Raw genomic sequence first — 11,872 nt, forward strand, 5'->3', positions numbered from 1 at the left:
GGAAGGATCATATTGACACATTTTTGCCCTCGATCAAAAGTTAATTGCCCTCGTGCCTCCGTTTTCGATATATAAGGTCTTAAAGCCTGCCAAAATGTTAAGAGAAGCGCCAAATTCAAAAACTAGGTGATAAATTGAATTTGCCAATATTTCGTCTACAATTTCGTCGTCTGCAGGTGGCACATCATTCAGATGCAAAGCGTGTGAAAGATCTATTCCACTATTCACCGAAACTCGCTAAATTTGGTGAATTTTCTTAAAATTTCGCATCCTTTTGAAACCTAACATTTCGATAGCAGGGGCACGAAAACAAGTAACATTAGAATCCAAATTTACATCAATCACATCATATTTTCGTGTAAAATCACTTCACATGTATTGTATAATTACAAGAATTTCACCATAAATAAAGTCATAAACGTATTTTTTTAAACGAAAAAACACTTTAATTTACACAACTTGATACATATACAAATGCAAAAGTTACGACGGGCAACAAACTTTGGGTCCGGTTAGGCAGGTCTTAGTTCTTTTGTCTCCACAAAATATTCACTCCTATTGCAAGTGACAACTGGGTAATTCCACCGTAATAGACGTATCACTTGCACTGTAAGAAATTTCACCGTTAGAATACGGTCAGTGACCGGCAGAAAATGGTCCGGTCACTGCCCGTAAAAATAATATTCTGCCCGTAATCTTTCCTGACCGTGAAAATAATAGGTTTGCCCGTAATTTCCTCCCCGTAAAATAAAAGGGGAGTGACCGTAAATTGACAATGTGCCCGTGAAAATTATATTCCTCTTTCTACGGCCACTGCCCGTACATTGACTATATGCCCGTAAAAGCTAGAATTTGTTTTCTACGCCCATTGACCGTAAATTGATATTGCTCCCGTAAAAGCTAGAATTTATTCTCTACGCCTATTGCCCGTAAATTGATATTACTTCCGTAAAAGCTATAATTCATTTTCTAGGATCACTGCCCGTAAATTGGCGTTATGCTCATAAAACTTTTCTATGGTCACTGCCTCCTGTAAATTAACATGATGTTCATAAAAAAATGTCATTCTTTATCGTCATTGCCCATAAATTATTAGGTGCTTTAAAACTTAGTTTATTGTCATATAAGAACCAAGTTATGAATAAAAGTTTTAAGAACACAATAAAATGCAAGTCATTTTTACAATTCAATAAACACGTAAAATAGGCTAACACTGTTAGTAATGCAGTTTGAGGACCCCAGTTGCCAGAATTATAAATATTCTATTAAATGATCTCTAAAAATGAGAATGCATGTTTAAGAGAGAGAAGTATAAAAAGAAATATAGAAAAAATCCCGTGAAATAAGGGAAACTTAACTGAAAAAAAAAAAAAACAAATTCAGTAAAGCTTTTTTACTGTATGGATTATAGTAAAATACAACACTTAACATTTTATGTAAAATGCTTACATACATAATAATTTGTTTCATCGCTAAAACACATGTTACCAACATTGGCAACTAGTGTTTTTTTAATGCTTCGTCCATTGCCTTTACTTGTTTGCTGACCTCGTTCATTCAAAGAACATAGAACATTCAAAAAAGTTATATAAATTATTAAAAAACATATTTATACTTCATATTTAAAAAAGTTATAAATTAATTAAATTATACATAAATTAAAAACTTGTGCAGTCGACTTCAAAAATAGACTGCATTTTTTACTAGCTAGCATAAACTTATGGATAAATTAATTTTTAAACACCATAAGTATCCATTAAAGGTAAGCATCTCGAAAACAATTTTATCGAGAGAAAGAATTTTAGCTCAAAAATTATTACCAAAAAAATATGTGAGCATGTCTACATAAGAAATAAGAAGAGACAATATCCAGAAGTGTCAACAATGAAAACAAAGAAGTTAAAACATCAAAAAGGTTTATTTTACACTAATTACAAGTTAAATAACAACATAATTACAAATAAACTTTTTCAGAAGAGAAATTATGGTCAAATTTTTCAAAACTTGGTTGAATCACTTTTTCCAAATCTTTATTCCTTTTGGATCCTTTAGTTCAGTAACTTATCCAAAATATTGCCCTAAAAAGAAATCACCATAAGGAAAATTAAGAATGATTTGTTTTTTACACATTTAAAGCAGAGCAGCATTCTCACTAAATAGTGAAAATCAAAATAAAGCATTTTAAAGCACCCTATTTTTTTTCACCCCTTTCCCTGGTTTCATAAGGTTTTCCTCCCTAATATGATGTTCAAAGGATTTTTACATAATTTCCAGGAATCCTAGGAAAAAGCACATGCATACATAGAAATAAAAGCTATAATAAAATTAAACAAAAAATTAAGGCTAGATCAAAAGACATCGTAACTGCTAAAATGTATAAATCTTAAGTTTAATGCATAAAAGCTGGTAAACACGTAAATATCGAAAAATTTGTTTCATCAAATCAAACGAGTGACAAAGAAAAGCATTTTTCCAACATCAATTCAAAATATGTGGTCTGTTTTGAAAAGAAAACAAAATGAGGTTATGAATATTTAGTGAACATCAATTTCAAAAAAAGAAAGAAACAATGAATCATATTCAATTGAAAACATAAACAATAATGATGATCATTAAGAGATATAATTAAACATAAAGCACTTTGGAGTCTTGCAAAGATCTCGGGGGAAACCTGCAACTGTAGTACAAGTATAAGGGGAAATTTCAGGGAAAAAACATTTTGGAATTTTTAGTGCCAATATGGGCTATTTCCTGACGGGCATCTACAGTATGATAAAAACAGATATTGAAAACACCTTTTTTCAGAGCATAAGCATCCAAGCTTTTTGACCCCATACATAAGCATGGTAGCAGATTTTCTAGTAGAGGGGCTAAGGGGGGCCACAAAAGATAAATAAAAATAAACTATTTTATTTCATAAATTTTCATTTGCCCATACATAAATAAAACTTTTAAACAAATTTTATAAATAAAAACATAATATTTGAATAAAACTACTTTTGTTCGCTATAGGAATAATATTGGAGTCTGAGTCCAGTCCTAAAGGATGCATTTTTACAGGTTTAGTATTTGTATTTTTTTTTCCAAGTTCAAAAAGAAAAGTAAAGACAGAAAACATGTTGCATTGTTGGAAGGAAAAAGACAAACTACGGGAATCTTCAGCTCCTTACCCCAAAATAAGAGACTTCCCAGTAAAAGTACTGGTCAAAAATTTTTAAAGTACAAAGAAGCTATCTATGATTAATTTTTAACGCGAGAAAGAACTGTGATGGAAAAATTTAAGTTTTTTAAATCAACTTCAATTTTCCCCCCACAAATTCTGAAAAAATAGTTTTAAATTTTAAACTTTAAATCTTTTTGGATTTTCTTTTTAATTGAAAACTTATTTCATGCTTAATATCCATATAAATATTCCAATAACAGAAAAATTTTCCCTTGTGTATGTCAGTTGTTCGTTAAAAAAAGATCTATATTCAGTACTTGACCCAGTAGCATGAACTTGGGTTGAGTACTCAGTAATCATCCTAAGTACTATTCAACCACACTAAATTACTGCACTCAATAGTAGGACAATGTTTTCAACCACACATGCACACTGGGTTTTAACATGCATACCCACCAACTTTGAAAAAGCTCTTCGTTTAAATTAGGGATACATTGAATATGCAGTTGATTTTTGGTATACTGCTGGCTATTTGGCACACAAAACCGAATACTTGGTTTGGCTGAATACCTTAATATTTAGTCAGCAATTGAATAGTAAATAACATAAATAGTTGACAATTAGTAGGCAAACAATTTTTTATACCATGAATGTGTATATAGAATGAATGTGTATATAGTACTCTAGTACAAACTTCCAACCTGTTATTTACTAATATTATCACATTTGGGTAATTCTTCAGAAAACATAACTTTTGAATGCAAATATTTTTCAATTTCGAAACCTTTTTTCCTTTTTTTTTCGTTCTTCCATGAAAGTGTTACCTACTAGAAGTAACCATAAACAATGGCCAGCTCAGTTCCAATTATTTTACGTATAAATAAAAAATAAAATAATCCCTTGTTCATAGAAATTAAAATAAAAATAACTTTTAGTATTTAAAAATTGAGGCCAATTTAATATCAAAGTGGTAGTTTTGTTAATTGTGCAATCAATCAGCTATTTTAATGATTAGTGGGAATATAATTAAGTTCTCTTCATTAAAGTATGGTTTAATTAGTAGTTTCAAATACATGTAAAATAGTATTTAGTAAATTTTTGTGCGACATGACTTCTTGTCCTACTAAAATGAACTAAACCACTATTAAAAAGTTAAATATACTTAAACAATTATCATTTGAGGCACTTGTGAAAGGAATAATTAATAAATTAGTATATACTTTTAATTAATCAAGTTATTAAGCAACATAAACAGCCACACAAGGTGTGTGACATGCCATGGAAGTGAAATTCACATTGTGAACCAAAAATATACTAAAATAAAACTTGTTATTCAAAAATTGCTGGCAGGTTTAAATCAATATACTTTTGATGAAATTAAAAATCATTGTTAAATGAATTGTTCCCAAAATTTTTTACTGTAAAAGGCATGTGACAGAAAAGTTACTTTTTGAAGAATGACTCATTTAAGGTGATTTTAGTGCAAGAGAAAACATTCAGATGTTACATTTAAGTTTCGTAGCTTTTCACTTTCTTTTATATCTTACGCCACATAAACATTTTTTTTTACCGCTTATAAGTCATAAGTATGAAACTAAACTCAGTGACGCAAAATTGGAGGCAATCCCACCGTGCCCATATCAATCTTCTTGACAGAGGGCTGTGGGGTGCAAAGGCAGGTGTTCTAGTAAGGTGGTCAGCCAAACGTGGAACCTCCAGTGTTTAGTTTCCAAGCATGCTTGGTACTCATTTTATTGACCCACTTATGGGATGAAAGGTGAAGTCAACTGTGCCCAACGGGGAATTAAACTCAAATCTGCAATGAGGAGGCACAAAGTGCCACTGGACTTCTTAGGTATGAAACACTAAGCAGAAAAAATCAATTTGTGAAACGTTTCTCGTCTCACAAATGTTTAAAAAAGGCAATTTATAATGTGCAAAGAAAACACTCAGAAATTAAATTTTGCAGTATTTTGATTTCGGAAGTTTTACAATTCAAAATATTATGTAATGCTTCAAACAAAATAATTAATCTACAGAAAATAGATAAGCATCTTCAATTCTGAATTGCCATAAAATAAAATACAAAAATTATAAATCATTTTTTAGCCAAATATTCAGTCTTCAGTCAAATATTTGACTAGAATTCTAATAAAATATTCGCTCAAAAACATATAATTGAGCTATCAAATCATCCAGAAGAAATCAATAACCAAACTCTCGACAACAAACATTCTTTTATAACACTATTTAATTAAAACACTAAAGAAACAATCATTTAAAAAACCACGAAGGTGTCCGTTCCACAATAGTGGAGGCTCATCCTCATCCCCTAAAAAACGGTGCCACAAAGAAGGACATTCCTAAAAAAGACACCCTTACAGTAAATTTTATTAGCAGTCTACTTTTGGTTCTTTTCAATAGTAAATGAGTGTTACTGATATGATTAATATAATTCTTAGATTGCAAACATCGCAATTGGAAAACAAAATATCAAACATATCATACTATTTTGAACACGCTTAAAATGAATTTCTGCTAAGATAAACTACATTTGTGATCCCTGTCCTATTGATTGTTAATGATTGATATTTTGATAAGATAAACTAAGGTGAAGGCCAATAGATTATAAAGGTCCCTTGGAGTTAGTTTTAATAAGGTTTGACTGTATTTTCAAAATAAATATGGAAATCTGCGCATCCTACATGCAACGATGGATACAAGGCGAGGGTCATAATTCTCTGCCGACATTATTATCCACTCACTTTGTGTTCAAATATACTTAATGAATAACCTGCAAACAATTAGAGTATTTTTTTTTTTAAATTCACTTAATATTTTTTAAAGTAAAAATCTGGAATACAACTTCCTTTCATTGCTTTTAAAATTAATTAGTATTGTTTATGTCCCACAAGGTGCTTTATTTCTGGCTAAGTTATTGCTTTAATTGACACCCAAGTATTTTCAGAATTTTTTATGCACTTTAAAAATATTCTTCAGCATGACCAGCCCTAAAATAGCAGTATCTAACCCCCTGATATCAACCTTTTCATCATTTATAAGTTGTACCACAAAAGATGGCTAATGCACTTCTTTTGTCGTAAGTAGGATCAGGCCCGGCATTTTAACTACTGTGAATGCGTTAGGCATTAGGATTGGCAATGGGGTTAAAACCAAGCATTCTGGGAGGAATTGAGCCCCTAAAAACTCCTAACTGGCAGCGCCCATGCATACCCTAGTCATGCTCATCTTTTTTTTCTTGAAAGAATGGGAGGGGGGAAATCCCCCCCCCCCTCCAATGACGAGCATGGATGGGTATGCAGTAGGACAGCCAGGGTTGAGATTTTAACTGTTGAAAACTGCCCAAGTATCCTTGGTTGTAGCACATGTTGCTAATCCGAAATACAGTAGTTTATATACGTATAAGGCAAGGGGGCCCATATAGGGGTGCAAGGGGGGCTAGAGCCCCCCCTTGAAATTAGAATTTCCTTGCTTTTAGTACTTTTTTCCTTGCAAAAATGTAAAAACATTTCTTCTCCAGCCATTAATGAATAAGTTATTAAAAATGTCAAATTTTAATGACTCTAATCTGTCCTGAAATCAGTTTCCATGGGGAAAATATAGAGCTAAACCACAGGGAAAATATTTGAGCCCCCCCCCCCCTCCTTGCAACTTTGCATATGGGCGCCCTGCCTATACAATACAAATAGGATGTGTTCTCATACCTATCCAGGGCTCGAAATTTACAGTGGTCTGCTGGTCCAGGACCAGTGAAATATGACTCGGACCACCAAGAAATAATTATCACTGGTCCATCGGACCACCGGCCCTTGCCATCGCAATCAGGACGATTCAATCCTCACGATGAAGAAAATTTGTTTCTTCCCCTTTCTGCGCATGCGTCAGGCAAGGAGTTATCTAGCAAAGGAGAATGATAAGGGGAGGTGAAACGAACACACACAATGGGAAAGAGAAACTGAATCACACTGACCAATGTGCTTTCTGTGGTGTGACAGCAGGTGTGGGGCGTAGCTCTTTCTCTACAGACTCTCTCAATGATTTAATGCGGATAAATTTGGATACTGTAGACATCGAGTTATTTAATCCAATACCAGCAGTGACATTATGGCTAGAAAGTGGACAAAGAAGAAAAATGTGTGCTTCTGCTGTCCAATAGCTTGCTTCCTTGCATTTTGTTAAAATTTTGTGTTTAATACCTCATTCAATTTGATTTTCATAATTTTTTTTTATGTGATTCTCTATTTATGATGATGTAAAAATGTTTTAACTCATCTCGGAATAAATTTTTGAATTAAATGATGCTTAGATTATATTTTTCAATTAGAATATGCAAAAATATAGGTATTAAATTTTTTGTAATTTTAAATTTTAAAGTATTTTCAGTTTTTAATTAGGACGTCTAAACCGACCAGTGAAAGTTTGCTCGGACCAGTCAAATATTTTAGTTACTGGTCCCATGGATCAGTGACTACACTTTTCTTATTTCTACCCCTGTATACAATACAAATAGACTACCTAAGATTACAAAATGAAGAGTTCTGTTTTCGTGTCCAGTTCATCGGACATTACTCTGTGGCACAATTATACTGAACATTTTATATTCTTTTAAATTTATTATAAAATTTTATTTTTTCATATCGATAACATTTAAATACAACAGCGACCAGAAATAAAAGCACTGAATACAAGTAACAAGTAGAAAAATTACAATCGTTAGTTTCTGAGCAAAGAAACTGATCGTCGCTCAATAGAGTTTAGAAAAACATTTCTTAAAATAAAATATTAATACATACCTCTAAATAAATTCCGATGAAACACTTCTTGATCCAGAAGTTATTTTTCATCCAATTGTGCAAAAACTTTAAAGCAAGGATTGTCTGGGTGAAAGAAAATTCAACTAAGTATATGGAACAAAATAAAAAATGGTAGGTATGATTATGCATCATTTATATAAAAAAAACTCCAGATTGAATAAAAAATTATTAAATAAAAACAAAAAACCAGACTGCGTAAAAACCAAAAAAACTAAAAAGAAAAATGTATAAACCCAGTAGTTTAGAATGTATTAAGTACTACTCAATAACTACACCGTTGAAATAGTTTTATAACCGTACACACATAAGACAAAGCATAAATTCAAAAGTAGAATAGAAGGATGAACAGTAAGGGCCCATTCCTTTCTGATTCAAGAACCCCGTAAAATTTTAATGAACGACATTTTCGAAAACGTTTTTGATTTCGGGTAGTTTTTCGAAATTGAAGATCCAAAAATTCAAAATTTTTGACGATCTTTGATGACATTGGAGAGAGGGGGTTGAGGACTCTCCCCTGAAAAAATTTTGGAACTAAAAAGTCGTAAAAATACAGTTGGCGATTTTTTGTGATGAGTTTGGGAGGAGGGGGAGAGTTTGGAAACCTTTTCCGGAAATTTTTCGAATTTACAAAATTAAATTTGCAAAGGTAAATTTCGGTTTGTGAATTCGTGGGGGGGGGGGATCACCCCAATTGCTCCCTCTGTGGATCCACCACTGCCCCTCCCCCACTTCAAGGACCTGCAACCATGACTCCTATAAACCTGCCATTATGATTAAAATACATTCCAGTCAAAACATTCATACCAGAACCAAATCATTCGAAAGAATGACCTGAAACGCGCCTTTGACAACAAACATTCGATTATAACACTATTTGAATGAAACACTTCAAAAAACAGTAGTACAACCAGGGGGAGGGTTCATGGATCTAGACCCTAATTGAAATGACCAAAAAAATTCAAAAATGAAAATATTTGTGTTTCACACATAATTTCATTAGTCGTATATAAGAAAACTTCAAGTAAGCAGCGTTTATACGTTTTTGAAAGTACTGCATGAAACAAGTGTATAAATAAAAAAAAGTATAATAGGTTTTCGTTATTATGTATTGGACTCAGCAGTGACTAATTTTGATAACGTATAAATGATAAAAACGTATAAAAGATAAACGTATAAACTGTGCTTCACTGTATAATACACAGAGTGGTTCGAAAGCGGGAGTAACCCTCATTTAATTTTACTATGGTTGAATGTTTGCTGTACAGTTCAGGCTCCGATCCGAGTTACCTGCAGTTTGGGGGGGGGGGGGGGCACATCCTTAAGAGATCCACGATCCAAGAAATTGAGGGGAAAAAAAGGAAAAAAACTAGTACTGAGACTTATTTACGTAAACAATATACACTGTTAGTCTAGGAGGGGACCCACTAAGTTTTTGCAAGAGGGTAAAAATTTATAGAGCCGGGCTTAACAGTTACTTTGAAGTCTTAAGAACTTCAGTTGAACAAGATCCATGTTGCAACACAGCTGAATTCTGCACCATATTCCACTCAATTTTGGCGTTTAGAACATTGCGTTTAAAATTCTGCTCCGAACCCAGCAAAACATCTGCAATAACATGGAGCAGAATTCCGCTGTGTTACGACATAGATGGTGCTCTGCCGATTTTTACTACTTTAAAGACTGTAAAGTGACTGCGTAATGAACATAACACTGAATATGCGATGGGGGAGGGGGGGTCACCCCGTTTGAACCACTCTGTATTCTGTATATTAGACCCTTAAAGAAATGAAATCCTGGCTATGCAACCCCCAATAAAAAGTTACTTGATATTATAAGTCACATGAACGACTCTCTAAAAAAGGCATACCCACAGTAAATTTCAATAGCACAATCTCACCACTTTAATCACCTCCCCCCCCTCCCCAAAAAAACCTAGATTATACTTCTATGATGCAAACACAGCCTAAGTTTCCTACTAGAAAGACATGGCTTCTCGTCCGCTCAGATTGAGCAAATTGAAAACTGCTTCAATTTCATTCAGACAATACATCAGTTAATGATGTGAACATTCTTCTTACAGTAATTATTATACAAAATATTATATTTTAAGTTATGAATAGTTGTAAGTTACAGTAAAACATAGTATTATTATAGAAATTTACATTTAATTTATAAGTTTAGGCACATTGAACCAAAAACAATTCAGTAATTAAGTGTTGAAAGTTGATAAGAAAAACATGCTTCATCACATTATTTTTGGTTTATAATAATTGTATGAATAACTGTTTAAAGATTTAGCTATTAAAAAAATGTATGAAACATGTTTTAAACATTTCTAGCTGTGAAACTAATGAAAACAATGATGTCATTATTTATATTTTCTACTAAAAACGAATCTGTCGTTAATAGGTAGCCTAAAGCAATTTATTTTCAACTACGTACCTATGTTTTATTTCATTGGTTTAAATGTAACATTTGAGTTCATTAAAAACAATCTAAAAAATGTAACCAATTCCTATTAGTCATTGATCATGGTTATTTAAAACCAGGAATATAAAGCATGCAGAGAATTAGTAAATAATTCATTTTGCCCTCATGCACAACATCTTTAATTAATTACATTAATTTAGAAAAATATTGCAGAAATTTTTGGATGAAACTATGGAAATTAAAACACATGGAGCATAGTATGATATTCATTTGTGCGTTTATATTGCATCACGTTTGCATACATTGTACTATGTAAGTACGTCTTGATACAATCAATATCAATTCTAAATTTCAACGTTACAGCGAAGCTTCGGTACTCGCCATCAATCAATGCTCACAAATTATTGTTATCAAAATAGCTAATTACAGAAGAACAGCAGATTAAAATTACACTTAAACAATAGTATAGAAAAAAAACACTTACTTAATATTTTGATTCCAGACATTGGAATACACATGGCGAGGAAGACAACACTTTCTTTTTTTCGACGCCTAGGAGCAATACTTAGATGAGAGCCTGGAAGACAGAGTCCCTACTCTCCAATACGTATATTTAGTCGAGATATTGTAAGACGTATATCATATATTACATATTAAAAAGGTAATAATCTAGTTGAAGACAACATTCGTTTAACAAAAGGCAGCCATCTTGGCTTTTCTCCTTCCCGCTTCTTTGCGTAGAAACACGTGACAACGACACGTGATCTTTATCAGCCAGCAAATTACGGGGAATGACCGTATTCTGCACAGATTAAGGGACTGGACGACTGCCCCGTAATTTTACGGTCAACGCAACTTAAATTTACTGTAGTTTTTTTACAATTACGGTCACTGCCCTGTTTCCTCGAAGAAGGGCACTTACCGTATAATTTTATGGCCAATGCGCCTAAATTTACGGAAATTTTTTAGAGTGTACAAGCACTCTTGTTAGAATAAAACAAGGCATGACATGGTCAATCACGTGTAATTGATCATGTCAATTTGCATGAGATGCGAAAACGTCATCGGCATTCGATGTGATGTGAAAACCTGCCACCATCTTAAAACTACTCGTAGTAGGTCAGGACTAAGTTGGAAGTCAAAGTGTTGGCATTTTCTAAAAATCTGAATACTGTGGAAAACAACTCAACTCTGCTCAAAAGTTCATGTGATATTCTATGACGTCAGTAGCAAGAGACTTATGTACACTTCTCATTGGTTAAAGTGAATATTCATTGGTTTATAGTGGATGTTTGGAGAATCATTTTCAGAGTGCTTCTGAGCTTTGAAAGGCGTCGAGAAATTTTGTTCTATGTACTTAGGATTTTTCTTCACCCGCTAGTGTTAAAACCTAGTTTCATTTATTTTTTAAGTTCACAGGAAGTTATTTTAGTATTGTGACTCC

At 32.8% G+C, this 11,872-nt stretch overlaps 1 long non-coding RNA gene across 1 annotated transcript; it reads right to left on the bottom strand.

Annotated features, from left to right (window-relative positions):
* Positions 1-1,715: 1,715 nt before the first annotated feature.
* LOC129232068 (uncharacterized) lies at positions 1,716-10,973 on the bottom strand. The gene is made up of 3 exons (XR_008581320.1): positions 10,913-10,973; positions 7,978-8,061; positions 1,716-2,078 (listed from the first exon to the last, which is right to left on the bottom strand). It is a non-coding gene; the product is annotated as an uncharacterized LOC129232068 (long non-coding RNA).
* Positions 10,974-11,872: the final 899 nt, after the last annotated feature.

The sequence above is a fragment of the Uloborus diversus genome, unplaced genomic scaffold, assembly GCF_026930045.1.
Source record: "Uloborus diversus isolate 005 unplaced genomic scaffold, Udiv.v.3.1 scaffold_1035, whole genome shotgun sequence".
In the NCBI taxonomy this organism is placed as follows: Eukaryota; Metazoa; Arthropoda; class Arachnida; order Araneae; family Uloboridae; genus Uloborus; species Uloborus diversus.